The following is a 24,324-nucleotide window of genomic DNA, read 5'->3' as shown; positions in this document are numbered from 1 at the left end:
CCACCCCAGGAGGACACCCAAGGATGGAGGGACCCATCCCAGGGAACCTAAGGTAAGTTCAGGTAAGTATTTTTATTTAATTTTTTTGTGGCATAGGGGGGCCTGATTTGTGCCCCCCTACATGCCACTATGCCCAATGACCATGCCCAGGGGACAAAAGTCCCCTGGGCATGGCCATTGGGCAAGGGGGCATGACTCCTGTCTTTGCTAAGACAGGAGTCATTTCAATGGGGGTTGGGAGTCAAAAAAAATGGCGCTAATCGGGTTGAGGCGAAAATTTTGCCTCAGCCTGACTTGCCCCATTTTTTGGCGCCCAAGCTCCATTTTCCCCTACGCCGGCGCTGCCTGGTGTAAGTCATTTTTTTTTACGCACACCAGGCAGCTCCGCCGGCTAACATCATTCCATAAATACGGCGCCCGCATGGCGCTTTGGAATGGCGTTAGCCGGCGTTAAATTTTTTGACGCACAACTGCGTTGGCGCAGTTGTGCGCCAAAAAGTATAAATACGGCCCAAAGTGCTTTGAAGTCAAGCTCTACTAAATGACCATGTTCCTTGGACTCATCCTTTACCAGCACAGTGGGAGAAAAGCTCTGCCAGCCCTGCGATGGTATGCCCTGCATCCACCCCAGAAACATACTCAGAGGAGCCTTAAGCAAGAAGGACATGCAGCAAAACGTGCCACTTGTATGCTGGCTCAGAGCCCCACCAGCCTCCATATGCGCCGTGCCACACCAGCATTGTGACGAACCGAAGTAAGTGACTTCCAAGAAAGCAAAGCAAGCATAATGATGTGCAGAAAAGTGCTCCCCGCTCTATATCAAATCCAGTACATGATGTGACACTACATTGGAAATAAGATTTAAGTAATGGTTAAATAAGTACAAGTTAAGTTTTACTTAATTAGAAAATAGGTGGAGGGTAACCAAATAAATAAAAACAAGCATTTGCAATGCAATAGGTCTCACATTTGCTTAAGATAGAGCTATTGGCATTGTAAATTCATAACTGGATTTTTCTTGCCACATAAATTGGTCAACACTGCCTCATAAGTTTGTCTTTTCCTACAATATAAATCCAGTGGCCCTGCATATAACTATAGCACTTGCATTTAGCTTCTCCCTCTATCTGCAGAAACAAATGAACATTTTGCCATTCAACAATTTAAATATGCCATGCTAATTCCAATAGAATACCACTTTCACCACCCCACCATCAGAGTTGCTGCCTCGCTAAAAACAATTTCTCCAAAAAAGACACAAGACAGCCACAGAGGAGAAATAAACATGAAAGGTTACCCAAACATATCAAGAGTGTTCAAACAGTCACAGTGTAATAAGGATGTTAAGTTGGCCTGAATCATGATCATAACTGTAATAAGGAGAGATTATTAAACATGTACAATTATCATATAAACCTTTATTTGAAATAAACTTTTGGCTTTAGACTGTAAGGCTTAAAACAACCCCTGGAAGGCACTATAACAAAAATATAATTTGTAAGAAACATGTTCACGTAACCATATTGTGAGCTCCTAAAAGGCATAAGCCCATGAAAAACAGGAAAAAATAATGCAGTATAAGCATATTTGTTGCCCCTATACAGCATTTTAAGGCTAGCAGGCCTACTGCAATAATATTACATATATAAGGACTTTAAAACAAAACTTCTCTTGGTTGTAAAACAAACGTTCTAGCCAAGAGTAAGTTTAAAAGACACTGAATAGTGGGAGGGATTAGTATTTTGGAGTCCCGGTTAACATAGGGTGGGGACCCAGGGATTATGCAGAAAAGAAGAGCACATTGTGGTAGGTGTTTTGAAGGTGGCCCATTGTCCTAGGACCACCACAGGCTGAGTTATGAGTAAAAATGTTTTCTAAAAGTAATGTCCGGCAAAGCATGATGAGGCAAGTTTACAGCCCCTAAAGAACACCACAATGAAAACAGCATTTGTAAAAAAAAATATGATCAATTTAGATGGCATAACCATACAAAAAGAAAATGGCATTAAATAATGCAGCGTAGCCATAAACGAGTTGTACATTTTCAGGAGAAGCAGGCCTATAGCAATGATATTACAAACGAGGTCCTTAAAACACAAGCTACTCCCAGCTATAAAACAAAAACTCTAACCATGAGAGTGCTTAAACAGACACTAAATGGTGGGAGGGGTATTCATTTGGGGTCCCCACTAACCTAGTGTGGGGACCCAAATATGATATAGACAGAAAGAGCACATTGTGCTGAACGTTCTGGTGGTGATCTCATTATCCTCGGTCTACCACAGGCTGATTTATGGGCATATTGTTTTGTAAAAGTAATGCCCTGCAAAGCATTATGGGGCAATTTCTGAGATTTTCTGTTTTACATAAAGCATTCGCCAATTTCAATTGTTTGAAGGGGACAGCCACAAGAAATTACTCTGATTAGGTAACTGTGAACAACGTGACCAGCACTCCATCCTAGTGTGGGGACGCAGACATGAAGTAGACAGAAAAAGCACGTCATGCTGAACATCTTGAAGGTGGTCCCATTGTCCTAGGACCACCACAGCTGAGTTATGAGCAAAAATGTTTTGTAAAATTAATGCCCTCCAAAGCATTTAGGGGAGAGTTTCCCGAGTGCAGTGAATATTGTAGTATCGGCTCTCCCGCTGTACCGGGAGAGCCGCTTTCACTTTGAGGATTTCTGTTTTACGTAAAGCATTTACTAAATACAAGTGCTTTAAGGGGAGAGCCATAAAAAATGACTCTGCTTAGGTAACTGTGAACAAAGTGACCAGTGACCCAAAACCGTTGATCGAGTTCACGCTGTTGTGCCTGTTCGAGCTGTGAGCGCCATGGCCGCCATGCCCACAAACTCCAGGGCTTATTTATACTTGTTTTGCACCAAACTTATGTCATCTTTTTTTATGTAAATTTAGTGCAAAACTAACTCCATATTTATACTTTGGTGCTAGACCTGTCTAGCACTAAATTTATGGAGTTAAAGTCATTTTTTGGACGTGGAAATCTACTTTGCGTCAATGAGATGCAAAGCAGGCGTTCCCTTGCAAAAAATGACTCTAAGACCCTAGTGTCTTTTTTATCCTCCCTTGCAAAAATCACGCATGTGGGGAAGGAAGGGTCAAAAAACGGTGCAAAGCTCGCTTTGCACCATTTGTTAATGCCTGGGTCAGGGCAGGCGTTAGGGGACATGTGGGCCTATTTCCATGGTTGAACACCATGGAATAAGCCCACAGGTGCTCTCCCCAGGCCCCAGGGGCACCCCCCACCCATACCAGCGGGACAGCGGAGGATGGGGGATCCCACCCCAGTCAAGTATGGTTAAGTACAGGTAAGTATTTATTTTTTTAAGTGTCATTGGGGGCCCTGAAATGGCCTCCCTACATGGCACTGGGTGCAATGGCCATGCCCAGGGGACCCTGTTCCCCTGTGCTGGCCATTGGGGCGGAGGCATGACTCCTGTCTTCTCTAAGACAGGAGTCATGTGGTATGGATGGTTTTGCGACAGAAAATTACTCTAGGCAGGTTAGAGTTTGTTTTTTTACTCTATCCTGCCTAACGTCATTTTTTGGTGCAAAACCCCCTTCTTCCATACCGCCAGCCCCACCCGACTAACATCATTTTTTTTTTAACGCTAGCCTACCCTTTGCACCGGCTTGCACCATTCCATAAATTTGGTGCCCGGCTGGTGCACAGAAATGGTGCAAGCCAGTGCTAAACTTCTTGGTGCAAAACCGCGTTAGTGCAGTTTTGCACCAAAAAGTATAAATCAGGGCCTAAGCGTTTACCAACTACATCAAGTGATTTTTAAAAGGCAAGCCCAGGAATGAATGAAAGTGATGGATGTGAGATGGATGTGGTTAAAAGGCCACAATACTTACCACAGTTATCACACATGGTATGCGAAGAGCACAACACCAAGTAGATGCACAACAATACAGTCCCGTCTCACTAATATCCAACAAATCAAGTTTGATATCCACAAGTCCAGAAAACCTTATATAATTCTAAAAATACTCTTTGTTTCATCAATCACAACATAACAGAAAGTACAGCCAACGTGGTTCATCTCAGAAAGCAAAGAGTCTTTGAGATACACCATACTGACGAAGTAACACCTCGATCCGTCTTTCTATGCAGGGACTCATACAAATGAGAATATAATTGAACGTTTTTTTAGTTTCCACATTTTTATGAGATGAGGACGTAAGATGTCCGATATTTAGTCAGGGGAATGTTGTATTTATGAAATATCATTTGAATTATTTAAAACCATGAAAATTGATTGGTTTGGATGAGCCTAACCTAGCTTTGAAGAAGTCCTGCCTGCTGTCTGAGACAAAACGCATTGTTGTTCTTGCAACTAATGCCTATAGGAAGACGAATGAAGAGTGTGTACATTCTGGAGATGCCAACAAATTGCCTATAAAAAAGAGGGAGGCAGGGCTTCTAACTTTCTGTGATACACACTGGGGCTGAAAGGACACAAAGGAAGAGAAAAATGGTGCCTCGTGGCTGCCTGAAGTGGACAAGACAGTAAACCAGTCATCTACCACCAGTCTCTCTATTTTACCAATAGGGTACTGTCCCAGCAGGGGCATCGGCCAAAATGTCACTGAAGGCTTGATCAGGCGGAGATTGTGTTTGACAACTCACAGGAAAAGTGACTATGCTTAATGTTCTAACCCTGTGCAAAATAGGTGTATTTTGTGGCCCTGTGCCACATGGGGAAATCCAGTTGGTGTTAGTCATACTTTATCTTTTTGAATAGCTGCTACCACAAACCAGAATGTGGTAAGCCTGGAGAGCAAGACCTGACCTCGACAGGGTAATTGCTTGCGAGTGAATCTCAATGTGATGGGAAGGTTAGGGAAATTGTAGAAATAGGCCCTAAATTCAGAAAACTTGATGTGTGGTGCACTCTGCCAACGGGGACCTTCGGTGTTTTTTTTAGATTCCAATGTTGTTTGTGTTACATTCTTATAAAGCTTCAAAGTACAGAATACTAGTGCATCGTCTTGAAGCTGTACAAAAACGTTAATAAAAGCGACTGAAGGTCAGTGAGTGAGTGAGTGCACAGCCTGGAGAGCTCTTTTGCTACTGACGTGCTTCCGCCTGTCTGACGTAGCCACCAGAGCTCACTGTCCCTGATCCCCTTCTTGCGCTCGCGTCTGCGGCAAACACCTGCTCCAAGCTCGTGAGAGGAAGCTTAGGCTGCTGTAGCTTGGGCAAGGCTCCCGCCACGTACAAAGGCTCCCGGGCTCACTCAGGAAGAAGCCGAGGTACCAAGCGTATAATGAGCTCCTGTCCTTGGCCCAGCTCCACGGTAACTGCAAAGTACCCTAGGTGTTCGAGGCATTTCTAGCCGCCTCTGGGAAGGTGATGAAAGGTGAGGTTCTAAGGAGAGCAGGTCAGGTCACGCAGCAGTAACACATCGAGGCCAGTCAGAGGTTGGCAAAAGCTGAGGTACTCGAGGTAACAGACAGCCACGGGTGCCGTGCCTTCGACTGGCACCTTGAGGTCAACTGGTGTCATGATGATGGTGGCTTATGAAACTCTGGAGTTTGGCGTGAACTGGCTGCTCAAGTGGTCTTACATCGCCAGAAAAAGGATCAGGGCCTATAGCAGCAGGGAGGCGATAGTGCAGCAGAGACACCCACTCACGTGTCTCGGTTTGTCATCTAGTGAGGTCACGGTGGAGCACTCGTATTAACAACCAGAAGCTAGTCAAGGGCGTGAACAACATCAGTTAGCACCGTCTGTGCAGTCACAGCGAGACACCTGGTGTACATGGTCCCCTCACCACAGGCATGGCTGCTCTTTACAACCCACCCAAAGGTGAAGCAGAAGCATTTTCTTGCTTTTATTTGGTCCCGTGGCACCCTTGCCGAGGCACTGGGGCCAGAGAGAGTATTGCACTGGCTGTGGTCCTGCAAGTAGCAGATACTGGTGCAGCAAGAGCGGCCAGTGGCAGTACAACACTGACTGACCTCCATGGAGCAGCTAGACACCGCGTCAGCAATGCCACCCAGTGCCAGGGAACGTTATGGCTTAGTTTTCGAGAAATCAACGCACGAGCTAAACTGTGCTTTGGCACCAGCGGCCCAGAGGTTTAAGGGGGCATTTCCTTCCTTTAACTAGTGGCCCTGATGGCACACTGGCTACACTACTGGTCGGCACGGTAGTCACACAACAGGTGTTCCGTCCCTTTGGCCTTTCAGAGGCACCAGCCCACCGTGAAATCCGATTTGCCTACAGACCAGCTTTGCTGTGCACGCACCAGGCATACAGCTACATGCCCGACAATGCACCTGCCTCCCTCGCACACCCACTCCTCGCACGCACCTTGTGTCTGTAGAGCACACACCCCTGCCCCCACCCATGCTCGCCCTCAGCAGAGCAGGCTCACAGGGCCAGGAGGGAGGAATGCCTGGAATGCGCTTGGGATGCTGAGTTTACCTGTCAAGGAATCCCCGGCTCCTCCGCCCCCAGCCAAGAGGCGCTGTCAAAATAACAGGCCTGTCTCTCCTGTCTGAAGCTGCTAATCCACATGTCCCGCGTGGCTGCGCTCCGACGTCACTAGTGCTACGTAGGCAGCGACACGTACAGAGTCAGCTGAGGCCCTCTAGTTGTCAATACCACTTGCTGATGCCCCGCCAGTGGTCTCCAGCTCTGTGACTGCCTGTACATTTAAATTATTTTATATGTTATCGCCAAGTAATTGAAACCCAAAAAAAAAATCACGGCTAACCGCCCACTCTCGTGACTGTACACAAAACCATGAACCAACAGCCGCATGTCATTTTACCTCCTAATTTTAGTTAGTATGTCCCATGGCGAGTGCTGGGGTCTAATCTCTCTTGACGCCCACAAAAGACCAGAACTTAAGATCAGGCTGCAAAGATATATTTTATAGTTCAGCTAAATTCTAGAATTTTATGCCGCTCTGTCTTCTTTCCAAATTGTTTAATTGGTTCTAGGAAAGTGTTGAAGACTTTTTCACTAATGGACTTTAGTAATGTTAATACCTGTAGAAACATGGATTCAATCCTATATAGTGCCACGAGACTAGTGCCATACAACTCACACGTAACGTAAAATACTTCTTTTGAAAAAATGGCTACGTATTTACCACGTTTCTGCAAAAAGTACATTACTTATGTTACACTCCGGGGGTCCCAGGGTCAGGAGACGTCCTAGCTTTTGACTCCTGGCTTCAGCAGCGAAACTCGTCTAGAATATGTTAATCTTGTCCTGTTCCACTCTGTTTATACATTGAGGAATTAACATGTATCCATCGCAGTTCCCATCTTCCTATAGCCTCTTGCAGGGTACAAAGATCTAATATCTATATTTTATAATAACACAACTAATGGATAACTTATTTTTTGGAAATATAGCGCTCCTCCATCTTGGCAACTCCGCTCCAAATTGTCTATAAAATATCTTTATACTTTTTAAAATGTGGCTGCAGCAATACACTTCAAGTGAGGCTTTACAAATAGCAAACAACACAGTTTCTCTCTTTCTCTTCTGCTTAATTCTCCTTATCTTTCTATGATGATGTCTACCCTGCCTATGTGGAGGATGCACTGACCAATCCAAAAGAACAAGCATGCCTGCACCAGACAGGGGCCATAGGTGGGATAGGGGTGGTCGGAGGAGAGCTGTGGCAGACACAACCTGCAATGGAAGGTGGTCGAGTTGAGGAGATGGTATGTATGTCATAGACAAAATTAAGTGGACCACAGAACAGTACAGATTACCATAGGACACTAATTACAGTCCCATGTAATATTCCAAGAAGTGCTATGATTTTAAGGACAGCCTACCCAGCCAGTGGCAACTTCTAAAAATGCCAACAGCCAGTAGCTAAATGAGGATGGCCAAAAGCTCACTCTTTTGTTCTGCATATTTGTGTATTGTTATCATGAGGTCTAGAACCAGCAGCAATAGCTGTCTTTAGGTGAGACCTAAAAAGCAGATAATTGTGAATCAGATTGCACCACCTTTCTGTTTTCCACAAGATCAAACGGTTGGCTGAAAAGGTGATGTAAACAATACTGCTCATTAAGTTTTGTTTTCCTTTCTTTGACTAGCCTGTATTGAGACTAATTGGTGCAAAATATTGCTGTGCTATTACATTAGCATGACAAATACAGTTTGCTTAAAATTCTCCTGCACATTCAGAGACTCCATCCACCTGGAGGGTACATTGGTGTGAAGATAGTGAACTGATCCTCTTTTATGCAAATCACACGACTGGCTCCAGAGCAAGGCATGTGGAGGGAATCGAATAAGACCTGGGAGACAAACCTATTGTTTGCAACCTTTGCCTTTAAGCTTCAAATCCTCTCTTATCATTGGACTGCACAGTCAGGCACTTCCCTATTTTATCGTTCTCCAATAAAATAGGAGTTATTTCGCAACTGGAATAATGGGTTTCCCTTTGTCACAGGCTACCGGTTCGCTGCTAAATGATGCTGCAAGTGTAATACAAACATGCACAGGAACCATCCTTGATTGCCGTATATGGTTGCATTCAAGTTTACCAAGTCCTGCAAGTTGTGTAAGGGCTGAATTTAACATGGCGAGCTTTCAGGAGCGGCTGTGTCTTCTCAGTGAAAGGTGGGAAATGGTAGGCCCATTCCACTACTACTTAATTCATCGAGTATAGGTCAGACGGATGCTGCTAGAATGGCAGATTCTCACGAACCTTCTGTAGACCATGAGTAAAAGGTCTCCTTCGTCACACTCATCAGAAGCATTACATAAGGTGAAACATTCTGAAGAAAGGAAGCCTCACTCTCCTCCCACTCAATGTACAGGGAGTGGAGAATTATTAGGCAAATGAGTATTTTGACCACATCATCCTCTTTATGCATGTTGTCTTACTCCAAGCTGTATAGGCTTGAAAGCCTACTACCAATTAAGCATATTAGGTGATGTGCATCTCTGTAATGAGAAGGGGTGTGGTCTAATGACATCAACACCCTATATCAGGTGTGCATAATTATTAGGCAACTTCCTTTCCTTTGGCAAAATGGGTCAAAAGAAGGACTTGACAGGCTCAGAAAAGTCAAAAATAGTGAGATATCTTGCAGAGGGATGCAGCACTCTTAAAATTGCAAAGCTTCTGAAGCATGATCATCGAACAATCAAGCGTTTCATTCAAAATAGTCAACAGGGTCGCAAGAAGCGTGTGGAAAAACCAAGGCGCAAAATAACTGCCCATGAACTGAGAAAAGTCAAGCGTGCAGCTGCCACGATGCCACTTGCCACCAGTTTGGCCATATTTCAGAGCTGCAACATCACTGGAGTGCCCAAAAGCACAAGGTGTGCAATACTCAGAGACATGGCCAAGGTAAGAAAGGCTGAAAGACGACCACAACTGAACAAGACACACAAGCTGAAACGTCAAGACTGGGCCAAGAAATATCTCAAGACTGATTTTTCTAAGGTTTTATGAACTGATGAAATGAGAGTGAGTCTTGATGAGCCAGATGGATGGGCCCGTGGCTGGATTGGTAAAGGGCAGAGAGCTCCAGTCCGACTCAGACGCCAGCAAGGTGGAGGTGGAGTACTGGTTTGGGCTGGTATCATCAAAGATGAGCTTGTGGGGCCTTTTCGGGTTGAGGATGGAGTCAAGCTCAACTCCCAGTCCTACTGCCAGTTCCTGGAAGACACCTTCTTCAAGCAGTGGTACAGGAAGAAGTCTGCATCCTTCAAGAAAAACATGATTCTCATGCAGGACAATGCTCCATCACACGCGTCCAAGTACTCCACAGCGTGGCTGGCAAGAAAGGGTATAAAAGAAGGAAATCTAATGACATGGCCTCCTTGTTCACCTGATCTGAACCCCATTGAGAACCTGTGGTCCATCATCAAATGTGAGATTTACAAGGAGGGAAAACAGTACACCTCTCTGAACAGTGTCTGGGAGGCTGTGGTTGCTGCTGCACGCAATGTTGATGGTGAACAGATCAAAACACTGACAGAATCCATGGATGGCAGGCTTTTGAGTGTCCTTGCAAAGAAAGGTGGCTATATTGGTCACTGATTTGTTTTTGTTTTGTTTTTGAATGTCAGAAATGTATATTTGTGAATGTTGAGATGTTATATTGGTTTCACTGGTAATAATAAATAATTGAAATGGGTATATATTTTTTTTTGTTAAGTTGCCTAATAATTATGCACAGTAATAGTCACCTGCACACACAGATATCCCCCTAACATAGCTAAAACTAAAAACAAACTAAAAACTACTTCCAAAAATATTCAGCTTTGATATTAATGAGTTTTTTGGGTTCATTGAGAACATGGTTGTTGTTCAATAATAAAATTAATCCTCAAAAATACAACTTGCCTAATAATTCTGCACTCCCTGTATGTGGGCACAATGAGTGGCCCAATGGGCTTCTCAATGTGTGTGGGTAGAGGTTAAGGACATTAATGCCTGATACTATTTCTATAATGTGACTGGCAGTTCCATGACAGCTGGTACAGCACTTGGCTTTGACTACTTTGGCAAAATGGCAGTCTTAAAACACCACAAGAAAGCAGAACACTATGAGGAAGAGCTCCTCTGAATCAATCATGGAAGTGAAGGATCCTCCAAAAGCTTATGGAAAATAAATCGAATGTGAGATCTTGAATGCGGTGATGAACCACAAAGCAGATAACCTGGGTTCAATGATGAGCGGTGGCACAAATCCAATAGCAGATTCAGGCAACTGCAGACTCCTAGGACTACGGAATTGCCCTTGCTCAACTTATTTCAGGGTGGGATCTTTACTTGCAGGTTTTGCAGGTCACACAGCTGGAGATTTGAAGGTTATAGTCTCGGCCCAGTCTATCATTAATTGGGAAGCAGTTTCCCTGAAGAGATCATAAACCTCTGTCAACTTGACTTTCAGTGCTTCAAACACTGATAAACACTGTTTGTACTTCAGATTTTAAAATCCCCCTGCTCAGCTACTAAGGACTGTCGAGCATAGCTAGTAATCAGAAAGACACAAATCAATCTGATCTCTGGCATCGCTTTTGAATCCATGACTTCGTCGGATCTGGCTGTTGTCTCCATGGTGAGGGCAAGAGGGCAATACCGGCAATGGAAACCAATCCCAGCCAAAGAAGTTCCCTTACCACCTCCAATTCCCGATCTACAATCTTTTATGTGAGAGGCAGGGAGAAATAGTGAAGCAGAACATGAAGTCATCACCTTCTTTTCAGCCTCACCTGCACAGAGCATGGAATACGTCTTCATCAAGAAATCCTCCTCGCTTTGTCACGATTCAATCATAAACTTCTAGACAAAGAATATGGCCTCCATTAAAATACGTTTGTAAATTCACAGAGCCTAATAATGGCAAATTAGTAACCCAATGGTCTCTGGGTGCAAAAGCAGATCATCTGGGGCCATGCGACCACTATGGTAGCAGAGTACCGAGCCCAGATCACCGCTGTGATAGTGATGTACATACTCCAGAGAACTAATGACTACAGGGAAAGCAAAGTTCCAAATCTGTAGGACTATGATATTGAAGTATAGTATGCAGAGACAACAAAGTAAAGATTTCCAGATGACTATTTTGACAGGGGAGAATAGACCCAAGGTATCATGTGATTGCACGTATAGATGCATAATGTCTGCAGATGCCAAATCACTTCAAACGCTACAGAATACAGAGTTCATGAAGGCCCAAAGACTAAAATTATAGCAGCATACAAACCGAAAAAGCCAAATTACTGTACATTTAGCCAAATATTCACACTGGCACCAGTAGTCTGGTGGCTGCAAAGATACCAGATACAACCCACACTTGTACAGAAAAAGGGTGAGGATCTGAGGGGCCATGCGACTACAAAGCAGCTGGTTACAGACCACAGGGAACTGGTAATTGCAGAGATCATGAATAGAGACCACCAAGGGAACACTGACTGAAACAAAATGTATTGTTCAATTACTGTTGGCACCAATAGCAGACTACAAATTGCAAGCCCTCCCTGACTACAAACCTAGCAGACTTCAGGCCAAGTTTCGATGTCTACAGGAGAAAAGAGTAGCACACAGGTCTGAGGGATTCCAGCGCACACTGTGATAACAGAGGACTAACCAAAGGAGACTGACTACACGGATTGTAAGGGGCAGACCACCAATGTCTAATGTTATCAAGTTTGCAAGTTGCAGATCAAAACATGACTTTTGCAAGGTGAGATGGAGGGACAGGCCTTTGGTACCCCGAAATGACATTATGTCACTCATCAAGGCTCTACACTGGTAAACAATTACAATAACAGCCTCCTTCAAAGCCCTCTACTTCACTCCAGGCAATCTACAGAACTGGACCAATCTCAATACAATCTAAACTCAAGCTATACCTTCTAAAGAGAAACTTCAAAACCAGAAGGTCTCCAACTCCTGATCCTTCCATTTCAAAACGCCTGCGTGGGCAGGAGTACATTCTCTGTACGGATAATCCCAATGGGAATAATGATCATTAACAGCCACACAGAATTCAGAAAAGCAACAAAATCCTTGCTGGTCCCAAAAAAAGGGAGTCAGTGGACTTGCTGATTACAAATACAATGGTTTGTATTTACAGCCATCAAAACTATGTCATATTTCCTTGCAATGCCATTCCATGCACAAGATCCTACATGATGACAATGCAACAAGCCTGGAGCACATATTCTGGATTCACGCACATCTCAAAAACCAAATAATTACTAATAGATGGCAATAGTCTTCTTCGACCATGCACAACAAGCTACGGTGTTTCTTAACCATCCAACAACAAAGAGGTTTGAGAATGCGCTAAGGGAAAGCAAAGTGCCATAGAAATGCTTTAGTACAATGCAACTACTGTCACCACTGCTCAGATCCCATAAGATCTGCATGAGATGTGAAGCAGCTTTACTGTTTTTCGAAGACCCACTGAATCAAGTCTGGAGCTTGGTTGTCAAGTTGTAGGGGTCGTGCTTAATATCGTAATGTTATAATTTTACAGGAGTGAACCTGGGGAAGCCTATGAGCATCGTTGTCTAATCACTAACAGCTCCTTTCTGAGATGGTCGGTAAAATGGTGATGTAATGCCAGGTGCATTGTTATCGATATTTGAGGATTATCACCGTCCCATTCACTGGCCATTATGAATTTGAGGTCTAGAATGAAGAGTAACATGCAGGTACCAGAATTAATGGACCTTTCCTTCATGTTTTTTATTTATTCTGGGCCCTTTTTTCTTATATTTTCCACCAGCTGGTGGACAATGCGAGCTAAAAAGCAGGGAAGTTGAACTTGTGCATATAACACCAAATGCTTTTATCTTGCTCATTTACGTATCACTATTGTATACAGATCATCACCTATGGAAGCCCTAAAAGTAACCTAAAGCCAAGGATTCGTACAAGTCTAATATTACTTGAGCGCTGGTGACGAATTTGTTGATCATTCTTATAAGCAGTGACCTGACTATGCACCTTCAGCTTTCTACTCAAGGTGCATATTTTGAATGCTGCCAATTTTCAGATCTTGTCTGTTGATACCATAAGCGCTGTTGCTGCAAGACAGATTAGGGTATATTTAGGAGCTCCTAGTGCCACCTTAGCACAGCCATAGCATCATTTTTTTACACTAAGGCGGCGCTAAAGTGGCTTTTCCGCCACGCTATATTTACAAAGTAGTGCTATGCATAGATTACGCCACTTTGTAACCCCTTGCGCCACATTATGCCTGCGCCAGCCAAAATGTAAGCAAGGGGGCTTTTTGGCGCTATGAGACCAGCAAAAATGATACAGTGAAACTTTAAAAATTTCACTGCGCCATTTTTTGCGTCATTTTTAATGCCTGCTCAGAGCAGGCGTTAAAATGACTCTCTCACGGTAACCTACGGGTCTCTTTGCACTTTGCCCCACTAACGGCAACATTTTTGATGCTAAGTCAAAAATGTTGACGCTATTGCGCTAACAACTGCCATGGTGCGCCATATTATGGCGCAACCATGGTCTCATTAAATGTTGGTAGGGGGGCATCATAGCTGATGCGCCACTTTTTCTTAAATATGGGCCTTTGTGTCCTATAAGGGGGTTGGAAGCCGCCCATTACTTACCATTCTTTTGCTTCTTTGTCATTCTTTCTTGCTACTTCCTTATTGGCCACTTCCTGTTTTTTTATTTGAAGTATGTGTAGGAGGCTGGACTGGCTTGTAGTGAGTACCTAGGGGTACTTGCACCTTGCACCAGGCCCAGTTATCCCTTATTAGTGTATAGGGTGTCTAGCAGCTTAGGCTGATAGATAATGGTAGCTTAGCAGAGCAGCTTAGGCTGAACTAGGAGACGTGTGAAGCTACTACAGTACCACCTAGTGTCATATGCACAATATCATAAGAAAACACAATACACAGTTATACTAAAAATAAAGGTACTTTATTTTTATGACAATATGCCAAAGTATCTCAGAGTGTACCCTCAGTGAGAGGATAGGAAATATACACAAGATATATATACACAATACCAGAAATATGCAGTATAGTCTTAGAAAACAGCGCAAACAATGTATAGTTACAATAGGATGCAATGGAGACACATAGGGATAGGGGCAACACAAACCATATACTCCAGAAGTGGAATGCGAACCACGAATGGACCCCAAACCTATGTGACCTTGTAGAGGGTCGCTGGGACTATTAGAAAATAGTGAGGGTTAGAAAAAAAGCCCACCCCAAGACCCTGAAAAGTGAGTGCAAAGTGCACTAAAGTTCCCCAAAGGACAAAGAAGTCGTGATAGGGGAATAAGGCAGGAAAGACACAAACCAACAATGCAACAGCGATGGATTTCCAGTCGAGGGTAACTGTGGAACAAGGGGACCAAGTCCAAAAGTCACAAGCAAGTCGGAGATGGGCAGATGCCCAGGAAATGCCAGCTGCGGGTGCAAAGAAGCTTCTACTGGACAGAAGAAGCTAAGGTTTCTGCAGGAACGAAAAAGGCTAGAGACTTCCCCTTTGGTGGACGGATCCCTCTCGCCTTGGAGAGTCGTGCAGAAGTGTTTTCCCGCCGAAAGACCGCCAACAAGCCTTGCTAGCTGCAAATCGTGCGGTAAGCGTTTTTGGATGCTGCTGTGGCCCAGGAAGGACCAGGATGTCGCAAATTGCGTCAGGAGAGAGAGGGGACGACGAGCAAGACAAGGATCCCTCTCAGCAGCAGGTAGCACCCGGAGAAGTGCCAGAAACAGGCACCACGAGGATGCGTGAAACGGTGCTCACCCGAAGTCGCACAAAGGAGTCCCACGTCGCCGGAGACCAACTTAGAAAGTCGTGCAATGCAGGTTAGAGTGCTGTGGACCCAGGCTTGGCTGTGCACAAAGGATTTCCGCCGGAAGTGCACAGGGGCCGGAGTAGCTGCAAAAGTCGCGGTTCCATGCACTGCAGTCTAGCGAGGTGAGGCAAGGACTTACCTCCACCAAACTTGGACTGAAGAGTCACTGGACTGTGGGGGTCACTTGGACACAGTTGCTGGATTCGAGGGACCTCGCTCGTGGTGCTGAGAGGAGACCCAAGGGACCGGTAATGCAGCTTTTTGGTGCCTGCGGTTGCAGGGGGAAGATTCCGTCGACCCACGGGAGATTTCTTCGGAGCTTCTAGTGCAGAGAGGAGGCAGACTACCCCCACAGCATGCACCACCAGGAAAACAGTCAAGAAGGCGGCAGGATCAGCGTTACAGAGTTGCAGTAGTCGTCTTAGCTACTTTGTTGCAGTTTTGCAGGCTTCCAGCGCGGTCAGCAGTCGATTCCTTGGCAGAAGTTGAAGAGAGAGATGCAGAGGAACTCTGATGAGCTCTTGCATTCGTTATCTAAGGAATCCCAAGAGACAGAGACCCTAAATAGCCAGAAAAGAGGGTTTGGCTACCTAGGAGAGAGGATAGGCTAGCAACACCTGAAGGAGCCTATCACAAGGAGTCTCTGACGTCACCTGGTGGCACTGGCCACTCAGAGCAGTCCAGTGTGCCAGCAGCACCTCTGTTTCCAAGATGGCAGAGGTCTGGAGCACACTGGAGGAGCTCTGGGCACCTCCCAGGGGAGGTACAGGTCAGGGGAGTGGTCACTCCCCTTTCCTTTGTCCAGTTTCGCGCCAGAGCAGGGCTAAGGGGTCCCTGAACCGGTGTAGACTGGCTTATGCAGAATTGGGCACATCTGTTCCCAAGAAAGCATTTCCAGAGGTTGGGGGAGGCTACTCCTCCCCTGCCTTCACACCATTTTCCAAAGGGAGAGGGTGTCACACCCTCTCTCAGAGGAAGTCCTTTGTTCTGCCATCCTGGGCCAGGCCTGCCTGGACCCCAGGAGGGCAGCTGCCTGTCTGAGGGGTTGGCAGCAGCAGCAGCTGCAGTGAAACCCCGGGAAAAGCAGTTTGGCAGTACCAGGGTCTGTGCTACAGACCACTGGGATCATGGGATTGTGCCAACTATGCCAGGATGGTATAGAGGGGGCAATTCCATGATCATAGACATATTACATGGCCATATTCGGAGTTACCATTGTGAAGCTACATATAGGTAGTGACCTATATGTAGTGCACGCGTGTAATGGTGTCCCCGCACTCACAAAGTCCGGGGAATTGGCCCTGAACAATGTGGGGGCACCTTGGCTAGTGCCAGGGTGCCCTCACACTAAGTAACTTAGCACCCAACCTTTACCAGGTAAAGGTTAGACATATAGGTGACTTATAAGTTACTTAAGTGCAGTGTAAAATGGCTGTGAAATAACGTGGATGTTATTTCACTCAGGCTGCAGTGGCAGGCCTGTGTAAGAATTGTCAGAGCTCCCTATGGGTGGCAAAAGAAATACTGCAGCCCACAGGGATCTCCTGGAACCCCAATACCCTGGGTACCTCAGTACCATATACTAGGGAATTATAAGGGTGTTCCAGTAAGCCAATGTAAATTGGTAAAATTGGTCACTAGCCTGTTAGTGACAATTTGGAAAGAAATGAGAGAGCATAACCACTGAGGTTCTGGTTAGCAGAGCCTCAGTGAGACAGTTAGGCACCACACAGGGAACACATACATATAGGCCAAAAACTTATGAGCACTGGGGTCCTGACTAGCAGGGTCCCAGTGACACATAACAAACATACTGAAAACATAGGGTCTTCACTATGAGCACTGGGCCCTAGCTAGCAGGATTCCAGTGAGACAGTGAAAACACCCTGACATACACTCACAAACAGGCCAAAAGTGGGGGTAACAAGGCTAGAAAGAGGCTACTTTCTCACAGTATGTATCAAGTACTAATTGATTTACTTTAATTAGTGTTCTTACCCTGGGCAACCACGGCTCTCTGTGATTCAGGTGCTATTTTTTATTCCTTGTGCTTCCCATCCACACTGCTCTTTATGCTTCCGCTGTTGCTTCTTCCCCTCCTATCACCCATTGCTTCTCCCCCCCACCATCCAACCATTGTCCATGTTGCTTCCTCCCCTCTCTTCCCCACTCTTGTCCATTTTGCTTCTTACACTCTCAACTCCACCCTTGTATATGTTGCTTCGTACACACCCACCCTTGCCTGTGTTGCATTTTTCCTCCCACCTCCACTCTCCCGATGTCGGTGTGGTCCCCACGCCATAAGAAAAAAAGCACCAAGTTGTGGCGAACGCTGCCCACGTCATATCCCTTTTTTATTGTTTCCACCCTCCCTCATAATATCAATGATGCCCCGTCCAACCCTAATCCCGTTGTCTATGCTTCACATCCCCAGTGCCCCTTAAGAAAAAAAAAAGCACTATGGTGCAGCCAACACTGGCAGCGTCATGACACTTTTTTCTAACTTTCCCTTTTTCAAACGTTCTTCTAGCCATGCTGCTGTACAACATGGCTAAATGAAAATGGCAAAGCCAATAGCTTTCACATAACGAGACCTATTATTGCCTTTGCCAGGGCTTATTTTTAAAGTTGTTAACTAGGTGTTGGTTTTACAAATTATACTTTTTTAACTAAAATTTGCACTTCTGTATGTCTGTCTCTGTCTGAAAATACACGATGAAGTCCTGGATTTACTACTATGTACGATTTGTTATGAAATAACAGACTCACACCACTATTCTGAGATAAACATAAGGGGACAGAGAGTCTCAGACACTGTGTCATAGGAACAGTACCTCTGAGACGGAAACACTTACCTGGGAGAGGTAGGCATAATCCGCTGATCACTGAAGACTGGCTACTGAGGCAAGGAGTATCTGGCACTGAGACTATGTGACCTGAGGAAAGAAGTCTCTGACACTGGGACTATGTGACCTCTCACAGAAGTTGAGGGTAACACTGCAGCAGAATTTCCAGATTTCGCTACCAACCGTGGGATGGGCTGAGGAGACTGACACTGCAACAGGGAAGACTGGGACACGGGACATTGACGCTCGGTTAGGGGGTCTCTGATTTTAGGCCACTTCACCAGATGAGGTTGGCACTTAGGAAGCACTTACAATTCAATATTGGGAACTCTACCCCTGGATTAAGGAACACTGACATTGGGACTGAGGAAACTGAGACTCTAGGACAAGGGATACTCTGACACCGGGCCATGGATGACTCTTAGACCAATGACTGGGAATCTCATACTGGGACTGGAGGACATTGACACAATGGCAGGAAAACCACTCAAAACTGGGGTTGATGAAGATCCCAAAACCAAAACCCCTTAGCAGCCCACCATGTAAGGAAAACGATTTAAAGCAGTTAACACACTTCTGACTACAACATTTGGCAGCGCCAAGAGGCCATGCCAATGGCACACATGGCGCTCCATCAAAAAACGTGAAATCCCTCAATGCCAGGTAATAAACTTCGGTGGCAAAGTATAGCAAATCCGAGAAGCACCACTTTGGAACAACCAATGACCTTTACTAGCACCTATGATAATATGAATATTTCAGACATAAAAGTTAACCTACCTTTTAATGGCATTCTGTCAATAAAAATGCGAAGCATTACCTATTAGAACCGGTGCTCAGTTGAAGACACTCAAGAGGCCCAGGTCCACCATTTCAATGCTTATATTTATGACTCTCACTTTTTAATTCTGAGCATTTAACCCCTAACTCCACAACACCCTGGATGGGGTCTTACATTCCTTTTGCCTCAGTTATACCAGCGGTTAGAAGCAATGTTCTTCGTCATGGGCCAATATTCGAGAAAAGGGCCTTTAACAACCACAACAGCCCTTGGCAGTGGGTCATAATGCTGAAGCATAGTAGGGCAGAACAGGACAATTTATTGCACATTATGGTATGCCATGGTAAATTATTGCATAACATAAAGAAAAAATTAGCATAGCACTGCTTGTGATATAGAATAGCAATGCACACCCTATTATGGGATAATAAAGCAAAGCATAACATGTTAGAGAATATCAGAACAAAACATAGCATACTACTTGGGCAGCAAACCTAAACATTGCATATAATGGAACAGCATAAGAAAATATATTATGTTATGGAAAAGCATAGCATATCATGGAATAGCACTGTACAGCAAAACATGACATATAACATAGCATGATAGTTAATCATGGCAAAGCATAGTTGAGAAGAACAAATGATAGACTTACGCAGCAAAGTCTCTCAAACTGCAGTGTGGGGAAGCAAATGGCATGGCATAGCACAGCGTGGCCTATGAAAGCACAGCGTAGCATAGCAATGTATAGCACAGTCTGGCGTATAAAGAACAGTAAGGGTTTGCACAACACTGTTTAGTATAGCTCCCACCACCTCACCTCCGACAGAAGAAATGACACAACGTACAAAGTGAACGTTAAAAAAAATACGAAGTTAAAGCAACAGGAGGGAACAGTTAAACTCGGAGCTTAGGAAGGATGCGAGGGGAAAGACTGTCAGCGAATTGCATCAGACAGCAAAGACAGACAGGTGAGGGGCGACGGGAGGAGAGGAGTCAAAGGAGGGAGAAAGTGAGAGAGAGCTGAAGGGGAAATGAGAAAGTGGAGAAGGGCCACATGGAGAACCGCAGGTGTGGGAGGCGTGCTAGAAAGATGGAGAAAGGACGGTATGTAAGATGCATTGAAGAGACCTATGGGAATAGAGACGGGACGGGAAAGAGAGAAATAAGGATGGGAAGAAAACGAAGTGAGAAGAGGCAGTGAGAACTAAAGTCATCTAGAGATGGTTGGGACCGAGGTACGCCTCGGGGGCGAGGTAGGGAAGGAACGGACAGAAAACATGCGAAATTGACCCAGACAAAGTGTCAGAAAGAAAGAGAACGAGCAACAAGAGAGAGGAGGAACGGGACAAGAGGGTAGACAAAAAAGAGCGGAACCAAAAAAAAGTGATGAAATGTAACCAAACAAAGAAGTCAAGTCTCCAGCAAATCAAAGTGAAACAAAAATGAAAGAGGGGGCTGAAAAATAAACAACTAACCAGCGACAGAAAACAACGAGAAAGAAATAAAACAATCGAAAACTATTAAAGAAGGATGGAAGCGAATTAAGGGCTTTGTGAAGAAACAACGAACACATCGAAATTATTAAAAATGTGTCACAAGAAAAGAAAGTAAACGTGGTGGTCGAAAGAAGAGATGAGGGATGAAGTAAGTAGGTTTGAGGGTAGCGCCCATCCCCCTACACTCCGTCACCACGGCACTGCTGGGGGGCGTGAGGGTGGAGGGGAGAACAGGGCAGTTGACTGGCAGGAAGGGGGTGCTCACACTCACCTCACTGGTGGTATCGCTCCAGGCACCTCTTTTAGGCTCCCCTCCGGCAGCCTCCAGCCCCATGCTCAATCCTACAGTGTGGGGGTATGTGCGCCAGGGTTCCTCCTTCCACAAGTGTCTCCCGCCGGCACCCCTGAGGCCTAGAAGCCCCCGCGGCCCGCAAAGACCCGGAGCACAAAGTGCCTCGCAAGGGAACAAAGGAGGCGCTTCCAACTCTGCCGGGCTCCACAGCAGCCCCTCCCCCTAGCTGTCTTTTTAATTTTCTCTGATCATGTGTCTTCTTTCACACTCCCTCTCCGCTCCCCTCCCCCGTCACCTGCCGCGTTGCCCACAGCAAAACCGCATATTAGGAACAAATCGGTGGACAGTGCATGCTGTATAGTTGTTCGCGGGAATGACGGCTGGGGAGCCCTGAGTACACCGGGAGCAGGCTGAGAGCGCTCGCAGGAGTGCACCAACTTGCCTTGCTCACTTCTCCCTAAAACCTCCCCCTCCCCCTAGCCCCCTCCACCCTCCTTTCTCTCCATCCCGGGAGAAGTGCTCTGTGGAAAAAAATTGGAAAACAGGTTCTGCGGGGCCGACAAGTGGCAAGCAGACGTTGTGTACTCAACTTGGTAGTGAGAGGAGAGAAAACAGTGCAGGCCTTGGTAGGGGGACTGTGTGGTCTACTGAAGAGGCCTGTTAGTGTTTGGAGCATGGGTGGGGGTAAAAGACGCAGAATTTGGAATTAACGCTTCTGTCTTCTAGACCTATTCGGAAAGAAAATCTGCACACATGGACGTCAGCCTGGGCACTTGGTAGCAGCTGCTGCACGTGCTGTGCCCTTTGGTACCCCTGGCATTGCATTTGCCACCATTGTCCCCAGCAGTCAAAATGAACACAGCAAGCCAGTTTCGTCTAAGTGCATAGGGGGCTGCCCTACAAGTCACCTGCATGAAAGGCCCATCTGGTAGCCTAATACAGGCCACCTTAAGACAGGTGAGTGCCACTCAATGGCCTTCAGCATCCTGAGGACCAGTTTTCTTCAACCACTGACACCTCTACCGACCAAGAAGTCAGATACATAAAAAAAATGAATATACTGTTTAAGTCCCACCATCGCTCTCTTCAGCAGCGGCGGCTGGTGATATCTGAAAGTGGTGGGGCGTAACACCTAACCTCTATTGCAAACCGTCAGTGAGCACAACCGACTCCCTGGAACTTGGGGAAGTTTTCCCAGCAAGAAAATAATGGGATCAAATAGTGCACATTTTTTTCACATAACATTTCTATAAATCAAAGACCTCTAAAAGAGCACTCAGGAAAGATTCCAGTACTCTCAAGGAGTTTTAACTAAACCTGCCCCTCCCCATGAGATCTTGCAGATTCATCTGCCCTAAGATAATTAATCCATTTGCTTTGGATCACCCCAGAATGCTAAGAACTACTACCATTATGTCACAGCCAGCATTTTGTCCTCTGAGGGCCTCATCATGTCACAGATGGCATCAACCAAAGGCAGCAGTTATCATCACTGCCATTGGGTGTCCCTCAACCACCAAATGCTAAGAATTATTGGCAACTTGCCAGGGCCAGTATTTTGTCCAGTGAAGGCACCATGGCAAACAAAGGATTATAATTGCTATTAATATGCCAGGCACCAGCCACCACACTTGCTCAGGGCGGGCACACACAGACACACATATAGAAGAGGCAGACACACACGCTTTCATACACGCACCCTCACAGCCATGCCTATATGCTGTCAGCTGCACACATTTCAGAACTTTTATTAACTTACGTTCAGCCTAACCCCAACCTGTGAACAGTTGGGACAGAGTGGCTTGACAGGCTGATTCACGTATCAACCCAGGCACGACTGGACTGAAGCCGAAAGTGTTTGGGGTTACTTTTACCAGTGACGCTGCAGTGCCTCTTATATGGGACTTCCTTGAAGGCCTGGGTTGTGACTTCTGCAGCCCTGTAAAATCTGCTTGAAGTGGTGCAGGCCCTTGTATGTATACGTGCCAGCCATTACACAGATTCACTCCTCAGTCTGCTTCACCCTCACTACACTAATAGTGAATAATAGCTGATTATTATCTATCACTATAGTAGAAAAGAAGCCAATAATGTGCTTTAATCAAGGATAACCAGGATCTTGATATAAATTTTCTCTCAATTAGCCTTTTGGTGAATGACCGTCTCTCAAAATGTCTCTGTAAAAAAGTGTGCAATAGTGCATATCTATAGATCCCCAGACATTAATGTAAACATCATTATTGGATGGCGGTTGTAAAAGGAGGAAATGTAATACAGGAGGCTTGAGGTAATTCTCCTGCCCAGAATTCGTGCTATAAAGTACTTAATTGGAATATTCGTAAACTCAGTCTTAGGCAGTATTCTAATAAAAATAGTACAACATCATAATATCAAAAGTGCAAGACATTACTTGTCCTTAAAAAGTACACACAGGGTTTCGTGGTCTGTCCACTGACATTCAGGGTGATCTCTCTTGGCCTCTCCTTCGAGTGCTGAAGTGAGGGTAGATGCCTTAGAATTGCCTTCCATCATTAGAAACTGTGCTAATGAAAACAATTAATTGTCCCACTGAAGTGAACAAAGGTGGTCGTATAAGAGGCTTTATTTAGAGCAAGTCCACTCTGCCACCACCTCACCCAGACCAACTGCCCTTTGTTGAATGCTGAAGCTTAAATCCAACAATCCAAACAGCAGCACCTCTTGCAGCATACCAGACAGACCCCACATATCTTCATTTTTAATAAAAACAATAAGGTGCAAACAAAAACACATAGGAAACTCACATGGGTAAACACAACAGCAGAGTGTAGTATTCAAAGTGAAACAAGAGTAAAATGAGTTAAATCCTTACCAGGAACATGTGGTGCAGTAAGGAGGCTTTGAAATGATAAGGTGTGGAGCCTTTGGGCGGAGAAATCAATAACAATTCAGGTTTTGAAGGAGTCAGTCTGAGGTGATGATGTCTCATCCAAGATAGGATTATTGCAAGAAATTAAAATTATTTTCGGTAGGATACTTTAGATACAGCTGAATATCACCTGTGTAAAAGTGATAGGAGACCATGAATCTATGTATGGACCACAGTGTTCTATCAATACATTGAAGAGGGTAGGTGAGAGAATAGAACTGAAGAGGAACGGGGATGGATGTAGTGTGAAGGGGAACAATTGCCATGATACAAGGAGAACCACTGGAGAACCATTCTCCTGTTACCTATCCTTTCATTGAGAATCTTCAGAAAATGTGCAAACAATACTTTTACTTGAGGAGAAAAAGTAATTTATTATTTTATTACCTAACATTGTATAAAAATAACAAACATCAGAATTGAAGTTGACCGCTAATACGCTTTTATATAGGAATTAAGGGGATATGCTCTAGTAAGGACGTTCTAGACTGGTGCTGCCCACAGTGTGCAAGGTGAGTGGCATTCTGCAAGTTCAGTGACCAAAGGGTGAGTCTCTGTAATGTGGCATATTGTTCACTAGCTCACAAATCTAGTTTGTTAACATTTCTCTGACCCATTTAGGGGATTACACTGTAAGGGAACTGGTTTTGCCTGCTGTTGCTGCAGCGGTGATCTCAG

General features: G+C 45.1%; 1 protein-coding gene across 1 annotated transcript in view; it reads right to left on the bottom strand.

Annotated features, from left to right (window-relative positions):
* The window catches only part of ARHGEF19 (Rho guanine nucleotide exchange factor 19), a 332,662-nt gene extending 311,492 nt beyond the window's left edge, over nucleotides 1–21,170 (bottom strand). Inside the window, exon 1 of the mRNA XM_069240732.1 lies at nucleotides 20,718–21,170. The gene's annotated coding sequence lies outside the window, so the exon portion shown is untranslated. The remainder of the gene's footprint in view (nucleotides 1–20,717) is intronic.
* Nucleotides 21,171–24,324: the final 3,154 nt, after the last annotated feature.

This window comes from Pleurodeles waltl, chromosome 6 (assembly GCF_031143425.1).
Source record: "Pleurodeles waltl isolate 20211129_DDA chromosome 6, aPleWal1.hap1.20221129, whole genome shotgun sequence".
NCBI classification, from domain to species: domain Eukaryota; kingdom Metazoa; phylum Chordata; class Amphibia; order Caudata; family Salamandridae; genus Pleurodeles; species Pleurodeles waltl.
This window is presented reverse-complemented; position numbering and strand designations above follow the sequence as displayed.